This window comes from Dipodomys spectabilis, unplaced genomic scaffold (genome assembly GCF_019054845.1).
Source record: "Dipodomys spectabilis isolate Male_0828 unplaced genomic scaffold, ASM1905484v1 ptg000197l, whole genome shotgun sequence".
NCBI classification, from domain to species: Eukaryota; Metazoa; Chordata; class Mammalia; order Rodentia; family Heteromyidae; genus Dipodomys; species Dipodomys spectabilis.
This window is the reverse complement of record NW_024870874.1, coordinates 16,158,858-16,172,785: the sequence shown is the minus strand read 5'-3', so window position 1 is coordinate 16,172,785 and position 13,928 is coordinate 16,158,858.

Sequence of the window (13,928 nt, the reverse complement as noted above, 5' to 3'; positions counted from 1 at the left end):
TGGTAGAGTACTAGCCCCGAGCAAAGGAAGCTCAGAGACAGTGCCCAGGTCCAGAGTTCAAGCCCCAGGACTGGCTAAAAAAAAAAGAAAAAATTTTAAATTAAAAAAATTTATATACGTATATATGGGGCTGGGAAGGTGGCTCAGTGGTAGAGCGCTTGCCTTGCATGCCTGAGGCCCTGGGTTTGATTCCTCAGCACCACATAAGCAAAAAGAAAAGAAGCCGGAAGTGGTTCTGTGGCTCAAGTGGTAGAGCGCTAGCCTTGAGCTGAAAAGCTGAGGGACAGCGCCCAGGCCCAGAGTTCAGGCCCCATGACCGAACCCAAAAATAAATAAATAAATAAATTAGATAGATAGATAGACAGATAGATAGATAGATAATGAACTCCCTACAAGACCAGAATTAGACTAGAGTTGGAAATGAACAGATGAAGGATCAATGAAGGAGGCAAAGATGGAAACTTCAGTACTCCTTGGTAACTGATGGGAATGTTGAGGGACTAGGAGTGCAAAGGGCAGACATAATTGCAGATTTAGAAGGATTAAATAGTGGAAATGGAAATGTCCTTGACAGTCATCTAAAGGGAAGTCACTTTAGGAAGAGGACATTTTTTTATTTCAGACTTGCAACAGAGAAAGCATAGTATTGGGGAAGTCATCAGTGTTGAACAGAGGTAGAAAAGACAGAACAATCAAGTCAGCCCTCAGTGAAAACTGTGTGGGATCATAGAGGCGGGGGACAGGGAAGGATTTGAGATCTTGGAAAGAAATGTTTCACCAGGCTCAGAGATTGATTCAATTTTGAGAGTGATAGAGTGAGTAGATTTTCTAATAACTCCCTAAACTTAGGGAGTTGTTTTTTTGTTTGTTTAATGAGAACATTCCATCATTCCATTTATTTAGTCTCTTCTAACAGTCCCCTAAGGTGACTATTGATTTCGACAATCTCCCTTCTCTGGAACCTGCCCCCATTCACAGAGATGGCCCCAACCAGTCAGATTCTACTCCTAGCCCCCCTCCAATCACCCTCCTTTGGCTGGTAGTTGCCTGGCTGGAGCTGTCAAGTCTGTCACAGGAATTTAGAATGCTTGGCCAAGAGACACAGAAGCTAGAAGCTGAGAGCTAAGTCACATTAAAGATTGAGCTATAGAGATAAGATCTTGAATACCCTGAGTTCCCTAACATTGTCATTGTCTTCTGGGCACAGAGGATTAGTCCAGAAGTTGGTTGAGTCACGTTAAAGATGGAGCTACAGAGATAAGGTCTTGAATACCACTGAGGTCCCTAACACTGTCATTGTCTTCTGGCCACAGAGGATTGGTCCAGAGGTCTGTTCTTGGCTCAAACTGGGCCAATTAGATCCCTTCATGGAGATTTTGAAAATGAAACTGAAATTTCTATCTATCCCTCCTTTCTTCTCTTTGTCCTTCTCCCCTTCCCGTCCTCCCCCCCTCCTCTCTCTCTTTCTCTCTTTCTCTCTATCTCTCTTTCTCCTCTCTCTCACTCTCTTTTGTTGGAACTGAGGCTTAAACTCTAGGCCTGGGAGTGATCCCTAAACTTTTGTGCTCAAGGCTAGTATTCTACCACTTGAGCCACAGCTCCACTTGAGCCACAGCTCCATTTCTGGCTTTTTTAGTGATAATAAGAGATAAGAATCTCACGTTGTTCCTGCCCAGGCTGGCTTTGAACCTTGATCTCAGCCTCCTGAATAGCTAGGTGCCCTCCCCTCCCCCCCCCTTTGTACTTGTGCTACATTTTAGGTGGTTTTATAAGTTACAGGGAGTAGCCACTTTCCACCAAATGAAGTAGGGAATGAAGTATCTCTGTAACTAGAGAGTGAGTAGATACACACAGAGAAGCAGAGATTTCTCAGGGTCCCCACTATGCTCCAGTTTCTGGTTCTGTTTTTGTTTTGTTTTGTTTTGTTTTTGGGTCCAGTAGTGGGCCTGAACTCTGGGCCTGGGCACTGTCCCTCAGCTCTTCAGCTCAAGGCTAGTGCTCTACCACCTGAGCCACAGCGCCACTTCTGGCTTTTTTTTTTCTGCTTATGTGGTGCTGAGGAGTCGAACCCAGGGCCTCATGCATGCAAGGCAAGTGCTCTATCACTGAGCCACCTTCCCAGCCCATCTGGTTCTGTTTTTTTTTTGGTCGGTCATGGGGCTTGAACTCTGGGCCTGGGCGCTGTCCCTCAGCTCTTCAGCTCAAGGCTAGCGCTCTACCACTTGAGCTACAGCGCCACTTCCGGTTTTCTGGTGGTTTATTGGAGATAGGAGTCTCACGGTCTCTCCTGCCCAGGCTGGCTTTGAACCTCGATCCTCCTGAGTAGCTAGGATTACAGGCATGAGCCACCAGCGCCCGGCTCTGGTTCTGTTTTTGAGACACACAGAACCCCTTGCTTTGGAGTTTCATAAGTTCCTGAGTTGCCCCTAATAAACTGCCTTTTTTGCAGAAAATCCTTTCCTAGGATTCCTGCTGAGCAGATATTTCCAACCTAAGGAATTTTAAGGAATCATATCTGTTGGGTGTGAGCCAACAAAGGGCAGAGGTGGCACCACCATCAAGGAACTTAGAGCTATGGGGAAAAGATAATTTTGTATTTCAGTACCAAGATAGACAGGTACAAAATACCTGCCACATCACAATCTGCCAATCAGCTCTTTCTTTTTTTTTTTTTTTTGGCTGGTCATGGGACTTAAATTCTGGGCCTGGGCGCTGTCCCTCAGCTCCTCAGATCAAGGCAAGTGCTCTACCACTTGAGCCACAACACCAATTCTGGTTTTCTTGGGTTAATTGGAGATAAGAGTCTCATGGACTTTCCTGCCTAGGCTAGATTTGCACCGTGATCTTCAGATCTCAGCCTCCTGAGTAGCTAGGATTACAGGCATGAGACACCAGCACTGGCCAGTCAGTCTCCTGGGAGCTGGGACTAGGGAGATACAAGCAAGGCCTGGAGGAACAACATTTAAAGAGCCACTCTCCAGGGTTGTGAGTGCAGGGTTGGTGTTATATGAAGCTAACTAAGCATGAGCATCTCCTTCAATTGAGTGCTGTGCTAAGTTTATTGTTTACTCCCCTAATAGCAGAGGTCAGAAGAACTTCATAGGACGGAGCTGAATAATCTGAACTGAACCCAGAAGGAGGAGAAGGGTTTAAACTTGATGGCAATATTTACATATGTCAAGGTAAAATAGTTTCATAGACCAATACTCAGATGATAACTCCCAGGGTCTGCTCTACAATTATCAGGCTAATGACTCAAATGTACAATGCATCCAGGAAGAGGAAAAGTAAAAAGAAAAGAAAGAATTAGTTTTTCATTTCTGTACCCAATGAGAAAATAGTGCTGATTGTAAAGCTGGGAAATGACCTAATCAGAGCAGTACTTCAGATGAGTTGAACAGAATAGCATGAGTCAAAGGAGGTCAGGGTAAACAGGAAGCTAATGTGTCAATCCAGGGAAATGGGGACTGTCTAATTAGTGCTAGGAATGGAGACACTGTATGAAAAATAATATGCGGGCTGGGAAGATAGCTCAGTGGTAGAGCACTTGCCTTGCATGCCTGAGGCCCTGGGTTCGATTCCCCAGCACCACATACGCAAAAAGGAAAAAGCTGGAAGTGGCGCTGTGGCTCAAGTGGTAGAGTGCTAGCCTTGAGCTGAAGAGCTGAGGGACAGCGCCCAGGCCCAGAGTTCAGGCCCCACAACCGGACCCCAAAAAAAAAGAAAAATAATATGCAACTAATATGACTTGGCAGTTGATTGATTGGATGTAGGAGACAAAAAGGTGGAGAAATCAGAAATGCTATTAAACATTACGTTCAAAAGATGAGGAAGTAGTCCATGAAATCATGTCCAAGAGATATATGCACAAAATGAAGAGGGAATATCATAGACTACACAAGAACTGTGCAGACGGTATGCTATCACTTGTATTGAGTTGGGGGGGGGGGGGCGGTATGAGTGTATGTATGCTGGTTCTGGGACTTCAACTCAGGACCTCACACTTTTTTTTTTGGTCCTGAGGCTTGAACTCTGGGCTTGGGTGCTGTCACTGAGCTCTTCAGCTCAAGGCTAGAGCTCTATCACTTGAGCCACAGCCATTCTGGGTTTCTGGTGGTTAATTGAAGATAAGAATCTCATGGACTTTCCTACCCTGGCTGGCTTTGAACCGAGATCCTCAGATCTTGGCATCCTGAGCCACTGGCATGAGCCACCGGTATCCGGCAGGACCTTACACACTTGCTTAGCTTTTATCCATTCATGGCTGGTGCTCTACCACTTGAGCCACACCTCTACTTTTAGCTTTTTGCTAGTTAATTGAGATAAGACTCTTTCACATTTGGCTGAGGGACAGCACCAGGCCCAGAGGGCAAGCCGCACGACTGAGAAAAAAAGGAAAAAAAAAAAAGAAAAAAAAAGAATCTTTCACATTTGTCTACTCTAGCTACCTTTTTTTTTGGTCGGTGCTCTACTGTGTGAGCCACAGCGCCACTTCCGGTTTTCTAGTGCTTTATTGGAGATAAGAGTCTCATGGACTTTCCTGCCCAGGCTGGCTTTGAACCATGATACTCAGATCTCAGCCTCCTGAGTAGCTAGGATTACAGGCATGAGCCACCGGTGCCCAGATACTCTAGCCAACTTTGATCCTCAGATTTCAGCCTCCTGAGTAGCTAGGACTACAGGCTTAAGACACCAGCACCCAGCATATAGCTTGTAGTTTTAAAAAGGGAAAGGAGAGCCAGGCGCCAGTGGCTCACGCCTGTAATCCTAGCTACTCAGGAGGCTGAGATCTGAGGATCATGGTTCAAAGCCAGCCCAGGCAGGAAAGTCCGTGAGACCCCTATCTCCAATAAACCACTAGAAAACCAGAAGTGGCGCTGTGGCTCAAGTGGTAGAGTGCTCACCTTGAGCTGAAGAGCGCAGGGACAGCGACCAAGCCCAGAGTTCAAGCCCATGACTGACCAAAAAAAAAAAGGGAAGGAGAAATATGTAAGCAAACAAACATTCATGTGTATGCAAAGATATACAATATAAAGTCCTACACCAGATAATGGTGTCTGAATGACAGACCACATATACACTAGTGATCCCAAAGGTAATCATTATCATTTAGTGATGTTTCAGCCAGCTTAGTTTGTGTTGAGTACACACTATGAAGTTCTTGTAACTATGAAATCATCTAATCATGCATTTTATAGAAAATGTTTCTGTCATTAAGGGAACATCCCTAGAGGAATATACACAAAACTGATGACATTCGTGGCCTGTTGAGGGGGAAATGGGTAGTGGAGGTCATTAGTAGGAAAGAATGTTTTCAGTGTTGATAATTTGAAAGTGTTGAAATGAAAACAACTGCTTAAAGTTGTCAAATAAGCCAGGCCCTAGTGGCTCCTGAGTAGCTAGGAGGCAGAGATCTGAGAATTTCAGTTCAGTCTCTCAGATCTTGGCAGAGAGTACATGGGAAAGCCCATGAAACTCTTATTTCCAAATGACTACTGAAAATACCAGAAATGGAGCTGTGTCTCAAGTGACAGAGCACTATCCTTGAGCAAAAAAAGTTCAGTGACAGCATCCACACCCTGAATTTAAGCTCCAGGACCAGCCTGTCCCCCCCCCCCCACACCAGGAAAAAAATAGTAAGTTTGGATCAAACCTGAGATTTCAGATGTCCATGTCTGAAAATGAAGAAGCCTAGCACACAATACAGGAAGGAGAGAAGCAAGATCTCAAGAGAGGTCTTCAAAGACCTTTGCCAAAACAATTCTGTGGAATGGTGGAAGTAGAAGTCGGAATTCACTCTGGGAAAGTACAAAGGACAGATTACTAGGACAGAAAAGTCTGTCAGATGTGATGGCAAAAGGTGAGTAACGCGAAGATTGTGTGAGTTAGAGAAAGCTTAGTAAAGATAGGATGCATTGGACATGAGGTAAATTCCGCATACTTACAGGCTTCTGGGAAAGAGCCAGTAGAGAAGCTGAAACTATGACCAAAAAAAGGAGGGGATATAGATTTGATGATATCATGATATCAAGGCATCAAGGGATGGGACTGGAAGGAGGTAAAGTACGTCTGCCATTGAGCTAAAGGTGGCTGGAGTGGAGCCCAGTAGTAGAGCACTTGCCTAACATGGCTGAGATGCTGGGTTTGATCCATAGCACTAACATAAGTTGTTTTTGTTGTTGCTGTTGTTGTTTTTTAAAGAGTGGGCCTGGAAAGGTGCTTAGTGGTAGAGTGCTTGCCAAGCATGCATGAAGCCCTGGGTTCCATTCCTCAGTACCACATAAACAGAAAAAGCTGGAAGTGGCACTGTGGCTCAAGTGGTAGAATGCTAGCTTTGAGCAAAAGAAACTCAGGGACAGTGCCCAAGCCCTGTGTTCAAACCCTAGGTGTGGCAAAATAATAATAATAATAATAATGGAATGTGTGTAGCTGAGTGCCAGTGGCTCATGTCTATAATCTTAGCTATTCAGAGGCGGAGATCTGAGACTCAGAGAAGCTAACTGGGGCAGAAAAATCCATTAGATTCTTATCTCCAATTAAGCAGTAATAGGCCAGAAGTAGAAGTGTGGCTTAAATGGTAGAAAACCAACCATCCTTGAGCCAAAAAATATCCAAGCGAGAGTGCGAGGCCCAGAGTTCAAGTCTAATACTGTGTGTGTGTGCCTGTGCGCTTGTTCACACACACACACCACCCACCCACACAAGCAGAGAAAGAGCATCACTATAAAGCCACAAAAGGCACAGATGAGGGCTAGGAAGGTGGCTCAGTGGTAGAGCGCTTGCCTTGCATGCCTGAGACCCTGGGTTCGATTCCTCAGCACCACATAAGCAAAAAGAAAAAAGCCGGAAGTGGCGCTGTGGCTCAGGTGGTAGAGTGCTAGCCTTGAGCTGAAGAGCTGAGGGACAGCGCCCAGGCCCAGAGTCAGGCCCCACAACCGGACCCCCCAAAAAAAAAAAAAGGCACAGATGAAGCCAGGAGCCTGTGGCTCACGCCTGTAATCCTAGCTGCTACTCAAGCCCCACAACCAACCAAAAAAACAAAAGGTACAGATTAATTTTAGATACATATTACTAATGAAATAAGCCACACTGAGGGCTGGGAAGGTGGCTCAGGGGTAGAGCGCTTGCCTTGCATGCACGAGGCCCTGGGTTCGATTCCTCAGCACCACATAAGCAGATAAAAGCTGAAAGTGGTGCTGTGGCTCAAGTCGTAGAGTGCTAGCCTTGAGCTGAAGAGTTGAGGGTCAGCCCCCAGGCACCGAGTTCAGTCCTCACGACCCAAAAAAAAAAAAAAAAAAAAGCCACTCTGAAAAGGTTGTACACTGTATAATTTCTATTATTATCTGTAAACAGCCTCAGCTGCTTTAAGGACCCAGCCTCTGTGAAACATTTTCTAGCTCAGAATCTGGCTTTCATCTACAGCTGCAGTCATTAAATTAAAATGTGCCTGAGAAATAAACGGACCCCTGGGCAGGAACTAAATCTGAGGATAAAATATACAACTGGATTTCTTGCCAGTGTCTAATGTGGAGAAAGGTGGAAACAGGCTTCTGTGGGGCCTATAGTGTAGGAGGAATCAACTGTGCACAGGTTGGGATCGTTGTCTCTGCTACACAGAGGAAAGAGACAGAAAGATGAACTTACTAGGTGCACAGGTAAGTGGTTGACCTGAGCTCTGAAATCTGCTGATGCTCTTTCTACTAGATTGTACTGCCTCCACCTATACTAACCATGCTTGAATCTACAGCCAGAACTTCACTCATGGTAATGACAAAAGCCAGGTAGACCTACAGCTTGCAGAAAGGCTCAGGCCAAAGAGATTTCTTTTTTTTTTTTTTTTTTTTTGTCGGTCATGGGGCTTGAACTCTGGGCCTGGGCCTGGGCGCTGTCCTTCAGCTCTTCAGCTTAAGGCTAGCACTCTACCACTTGAGCTACAGTGCCACTTCCAGTTTTCTGGTAGTTTATTGGAGATAAGAGTTCCATAGACTTTTCCTGCCCGGGCTGGCTTTGAACCACGATCCTCAGATCTCAGCCTCCTGAGTAGCTAGGATTACAGGTGTGAGCCACTGGTGCCCTGCAGGCCAAAGAGATTTCTTAGAATTACTTTAGACTTTGATTTTAATTCACTCTAATTTCGCCAATCAAGTGGATTTTTTCTTGGAGTAAAATAGATGATTAAGTGAAATTTTAATGTAACATCAAGCAGGAGGCGAAGAGAATAATATATTCACATTTCTTTCCTCAAAATTTCTCAAGCACAACTATCCCGGCCACTTGTGCTTTTCCAGGCCAACTCCATTTTCATATTCTGCCTAGACTAGTTAGACTAGTTAAAGTGCAGTCATTATGAAGGAATTTGGAATTCAGGAAAAATTTGCAAGCGCGCGCGTGCACGTGTGTGTGTGTGTGTGTGTGTGTGTGTGTGTGTGTGTGTGTGTGTGTGTGTGTGTGTGTGTGTGTGTGTACTAGGGCTTAAAGTCAGGGCTTTGGCACTGTCCTTGAATTTTGTGCTCAGGTCTAGCACTCTACTACTTGATTCATGGCTTTACTTCCGGTTTGCAAGTTTAGTTGAAGGTAAGAGTCTCACCAACTTTTCTGCCTAGGCTGATTTTGAATGACAATCCTCAGATCTCAGCCTCCTGAGTAGCTAGGATTGCAAGCCTGAGCCACCAGCATCCAGTTTACAATTTGGTTTTTTAGATTGTATGTCATATAGATTTTCAGCGTTTTGTTTTTTATTTTTTGGTGGCGGGGGAAGGGTCTGTGGTGGGCTTGAACTCTGGGCTTGGGCACTGTCCCTGAGCTCTTCAGCTTATGGCTAGTACTCTACCACTTGCACCACAGCACCACTTCTTATTTGGAGATAATAGTCTCACAGACTTTCCTGCCTGGGCTGGCTTTGAATCTTAATCCTCAGAGCTCAGCCTCCTGAGTAGCTAGGATTACAGGTGTGAGCCACTGGCGCCCAGCCTGTTATATAGTTTTGATCCAATCAAAACTAAAACACAAAACACTCAAATAACCCATCAGTGGTCTTGAATGTTCTACGTTCACAGGTAGTAGAGGTGACTTCCTTCTATTAAACTGAAGTCTAATCTCTTGTCATTTTCACCCCTTGGCAGCCTAGTTTGGCCGCTGGGAAAGGCTCAGGGTTATGGCTAACTCCTCTTCCCTAAGAGGACATTGAGTGTCTGGAGGCAGATCTGTCAGGAAGTAGGTGTCCTGAGCCTGCCAGTCCCTTTGCTTCTTCCTCTTAAGATCAGGTTTCCACACAGAACCAACCCAGTGATAAGCAGCTGGAGCAGGCTGGAGCTGTAATAAGAGATTAGACAGGAATTTGAATAAAGCCTCAAACTGACTGAGGCATCCTTTCTCATCCACAGCACTGTGGGCCACAGTTGTATATTAATAGTAGTAGTAGTAGTAGTAGTAGTAGTCCTAGGGCTTGAACTCAGGGCCTGGTACTGTCCCTGAGTTCTTTTGCTTAAAGCTAGCACTCTACCACTTTGAGCCACAGTGCAACCTCTGGCTTTTTCTGTTTATGTGATACTGAGAAATGGAACCCAGGGCTTCATGCCTTGCTGCAAGGCATTCTACCACTAAGCCACCTTCCCAGCCAGTTGCACATTATTTAATCCTCCAGGACAACTCTGGGTGTTTAGTAACCTTGAACACTTAATATGGTCCATATGGAAACAGATTCTTTGCAACTACATAAATAGTAGAGCGAAACCTGTTGAAATTGTTTTGGGGAGTCAGAAACTGAGGCTAGGAGAGTGACAGGGGTGAGGCTGATTGGAATATTCTGTGAATGGATGGAAATGAAAAAAATTTTCTGTATAATTAGTGTAAGCTATTTTTTAATGGCTAAGTTGAGCACCATGGTTCATGTTTATAATCCTAGCTATTCAGGAGGCTGAGACCTGAAGAATCTCAGCTTAAAGCTAGCCTGGGGGCTGGGAAGGTAGCTCAGTGTTAGAGTGCTTGCCTTGCACACATGGAGCCCTGGGTTCAATTCCTCAGCACTACATAAGCAGAAAAAGCCAAAAGTGGCGCTGTCGCTCAAGTGGGAGAGTGATAGCCTTGAGCTGAAGAGATGAAAGACAGTGCCCAGGCCCAGAGTTCAGGCCCTGTGACCGACAAAAAAAAAAAGCCTAGACAGAAAAGCCATTAGACTCCATCTCCAATTAACCAGCAAGAACACCACTGGAGACATGGTTGAAGCAGTAAAGCACCATCCATGAGAAAGAAAGCTGAGCAAGAGTTCAAGGCCTTGGGTTTAAGACCCAGTACCAGCATATATACACACATACACCCAAACATCAGTAATTAATGTAAGACATGTTATAATTTATCTGTTTTATCATATAGCAAAAACAAAAATATAACATTATGGGACAAACATTGTCTCCATTTTTCAGAACAGAAACAAAGACCGAAAGTCACTCAAATCATCAGTCAGAAGATATTTGGGCCAGGTGTGGACTTGGGTTTGCCTGGCTTCAAAGCCCTGTTGAGATGTTCTAGGCTATAAGGTAAACGCCAAATGAAACTGAAGTGTCTCTATGGGACGGGACTGCCATCTTCAGTAGTCTGGTAGTCTGGCCTAGTGCCAGCCTGGCACTCATCACTGTTACAATGACCAGTCTCTGTGGAGGTAGATCATTTGAATTCCTCTTGCTTGTCACACCTGCTGGAGCAGACAAGGTAACCAGGTGGTGTCTGCCTCTCACATCCACTGAGTCCCAGCCTTCTAGGATCTCTACCCCTGACCCCACTATGCTTCAATAGTGGTGGCTTCAAGATGACATTTGCCTCTGACTTTCACTCACCCAGAGCCACTGTTACCATAGCTGAGTTCATTGGTGGCAAAACTAGTGCCCACTGATGTTGTGTCCATTAATTTACATTCCACACTGTTGGTGGGAATGTAAATTAGTACAGCTACCTTGGGAAACAGTATGGAGGCTCCTTAGCACCACCACATGACCCAGCTACTCGACTACTGGACATTTATCCTACGGGAACAAAAGTCAGCATACAAAAGCACACACATGTTAACTTGGGCACAGCTCACAAAAGCCAAGCCAAGCCAAGCCATCAGCTTATGTGCTCATCAGCAGATGAATAAAGAAAACATGATGGGGGCTGGGGGTTTAGCTCAGCGGAAGAGCACCCACCTGGTGAGTACAAGGCCCTGAGTTCGGTCCTCAGCTCTGGAAAAAACAAAACAAAACAAAAACCAAACATGGTATGTCTACTCTATGGAATATTATTCAGTCATAAAAACCAAGGAAATGGGCTGGGAAGGTGGTTCAGTGGTAGAGTGCTTTTCTTTTTTTTTTTTTTTTTTTTTTGTCGGTCGTGGGGCTTGAACTCTGGGCCTGGGCGCTGTCTCTCAGCTCTTCAGCTCAAAGCGAGCGCTCTACCACTTGAGCTACAGCGCCACTTCCGATTTTCTGGTGGTTTATTGGAGATAGGAGTTTCACGGTCTCTTCTGCCTGGGCTGGCTTTGAACCGCGATCCTCAGATCTCAGCCTCCTGAGTAGCTAGGATTACAGGCGTGAGCCACCAGCGCCCGGCTAGAGTGCTTTTCTTGCATACATGAGGCCCTGGGTTCAATTCCTCAGTACCACATAAGCAAAAAAATCCAGAAGTCACACTGTGGCTCAAGTAGGAGAGCACAAGCCTTCAACTGAAGAGCTGAGGGACAGCGCCCGGACCCAGAGTTCGGGGCCCCACAGCCAACAAAAACAAAAAAAAACCAACAAGGAAATAATGTCATTTGCAGGAAAATGGGTGGGACTGAGGACATCATGTTAAACAGAACAAGCTGGACACAAAAATTAGCTGGGAATGTAGCTAAGTGATAGAGTGCTTACCTAGCATACATGAAGCCCTGGGTTCAATTCCTCAGTACCATATAAGCAGAAAAAGCTGGAAGTGGTGCTGTGGCTCAAGTGGTAGAGTGCTAGCCTTGAGCAAAAGAATCCCAGGAGGGCTGGGAATGTGGCTTAGTGGTAGAGTGCCTGCCTAGCATGCATGAAGCCCTGGGTTCGATTCCTTAGTACCATATAAAAAGAAAAAGCCAGAAGTGGTGCTGTGGCTCAAGTGGTAGAGTGTTAGCCTTGAGCAAAAGAAGCTCAGGGACAGTGCCCAGGCCAAGTTCAAGCCCAGGACTGGCAAAAAAGAAAGAAAAGAGAGGAAGAAAGGGAGGGAGGGAAGGAGGGAGGGATGGAGGGAGAGAGGGAAGGAAGGAGGGAGGGAGAGAGAAAGAAAAAGAGAAAGAAAGAAAATGAGTATTGTTTTATCTTGTGTGGAAACTTAAAAGAAAAACAGTCTTAAGAGTAGAAGGGCCACCCCTAAGCAGGAGGTTTCCTGCTCCTCTTTGGAGTGACAAGTGAAAAATAAAATTGTAGAAGGGCTAGTAGGCACAGAGGTGGAGGCCAGGGGGGAGAAAAAAAGAGGGAAAGAAGGAGGAGGCCGGGCTGGGAAGGTGGCTCAGTGGTAGAGCGCTTGCCTTGCATGCATGAGGCCCTGGATTCGATTCCTCAGCCCCACATAAGCAAAAAAGAAAAACGCTGGAAGTGACTCTGTGGCTCAAGTGGTAGAGCGCTCTCCTTGAGCTGAAGAGCTGAGGGACAGTGCCCAGGCCCAGAGTTCAGTCCCCACAACTGACCAAAAAAAAAAAAAAAGGATAGGTTGACATGATCAGTGTATAATGTATGCATTTGTGCAAATATCACAATGAACCCCATTAACCTAATTAATATGCAGTGATAATTGTAACTTTTTCAAAAGTCCTTTGCGCCTGTGGCTTACACCTGTAATCCTAGCTACTCAGGAGGCTGTGATCTGAGGATCACAGTTTAAAACCAGCCCAGGCAGGGCTGGGAAGATGGCTCAGTGGTTGAGCACTTGCCTTGCATGCCTGAGGCCCTGGGTTCGGTTCCTCAGCACCACATAAGCAAAAAGAAAAAAGACGGAAGTGGCGCTGTGGCTCAAGTGGTAGAGCGCTAGCCTTGAGCTGAAGAGCTGAGGGACAGTGCCCAGGCCCAGAGTTCAGGCCCCACTACCGGACTCAAAAAAAAAAAAAGACCAGCCTGGGCAGTCTGAGAGACTCTAATCTCCAACTCACCACCAGAAAACCGGAAGTGGCACTGTGGCTCAAGTGGTAGGGCACTTGCCTTGAGCTGAAGAGCTCAGGGACAGCACCAAAGCCCAGAGTTCAAGACCTACTGCCGCCAAAAAATGTCCTTTGCCCTTTCTCACCAGCTCTGGCTTCTCTTCAGCCTTTGGTTCTTCATGTTTTGAATTCTCCTTTGTCCTCTTTCTAGCTCACTGGTCTCCACCTTAGGGCAAATCAGCACTATTTCCCTTTGCTGCAGGCAGATCCACTTCCCCTCACATACCAGCTCTGTTCCCACCAGCCACACATTTTACCCCCGGGAGATTTGTCAAGATTCCTTTCCCCAAAGATACAGATTTTCCTTTAAAAAAAAAAAAAAAAGAAAGAAAAAGAAATAGTAGCTAGTCACCAGTAGCTTATACCTGTAATCCTAGCTACTCAGGAGGATGAGATCTGAGTTTCAAGGTTTGAAGGCAGCCAGAGCAGAAAAGTCTGTAAGACCTATCGCCAATTAACCAGCTAAAAGCAGGAAGGGAAAGTGTGGCTCAAGTAGCAGGGTACCAGCATTGAGCAAGTCCGTGAAAAGACCATTTTAAAAAGTGAAGGGCCTGGCAGAGCCAGTGGATTACGCCTGTAATCCTAGCTACTCAGGATCTGAGGTCTGAGGATTGCAGTTCAGAGCCAGCCCAAGAAAACAAATTGAAGGGATTCTTTTTCTCCAATCAACTAGCAGAAAGCTGTTAAGTACAGCTGTGGCTCAAGTAGTAGAACACCAGCCTTGAGCTGGGGGGGCCTTGAA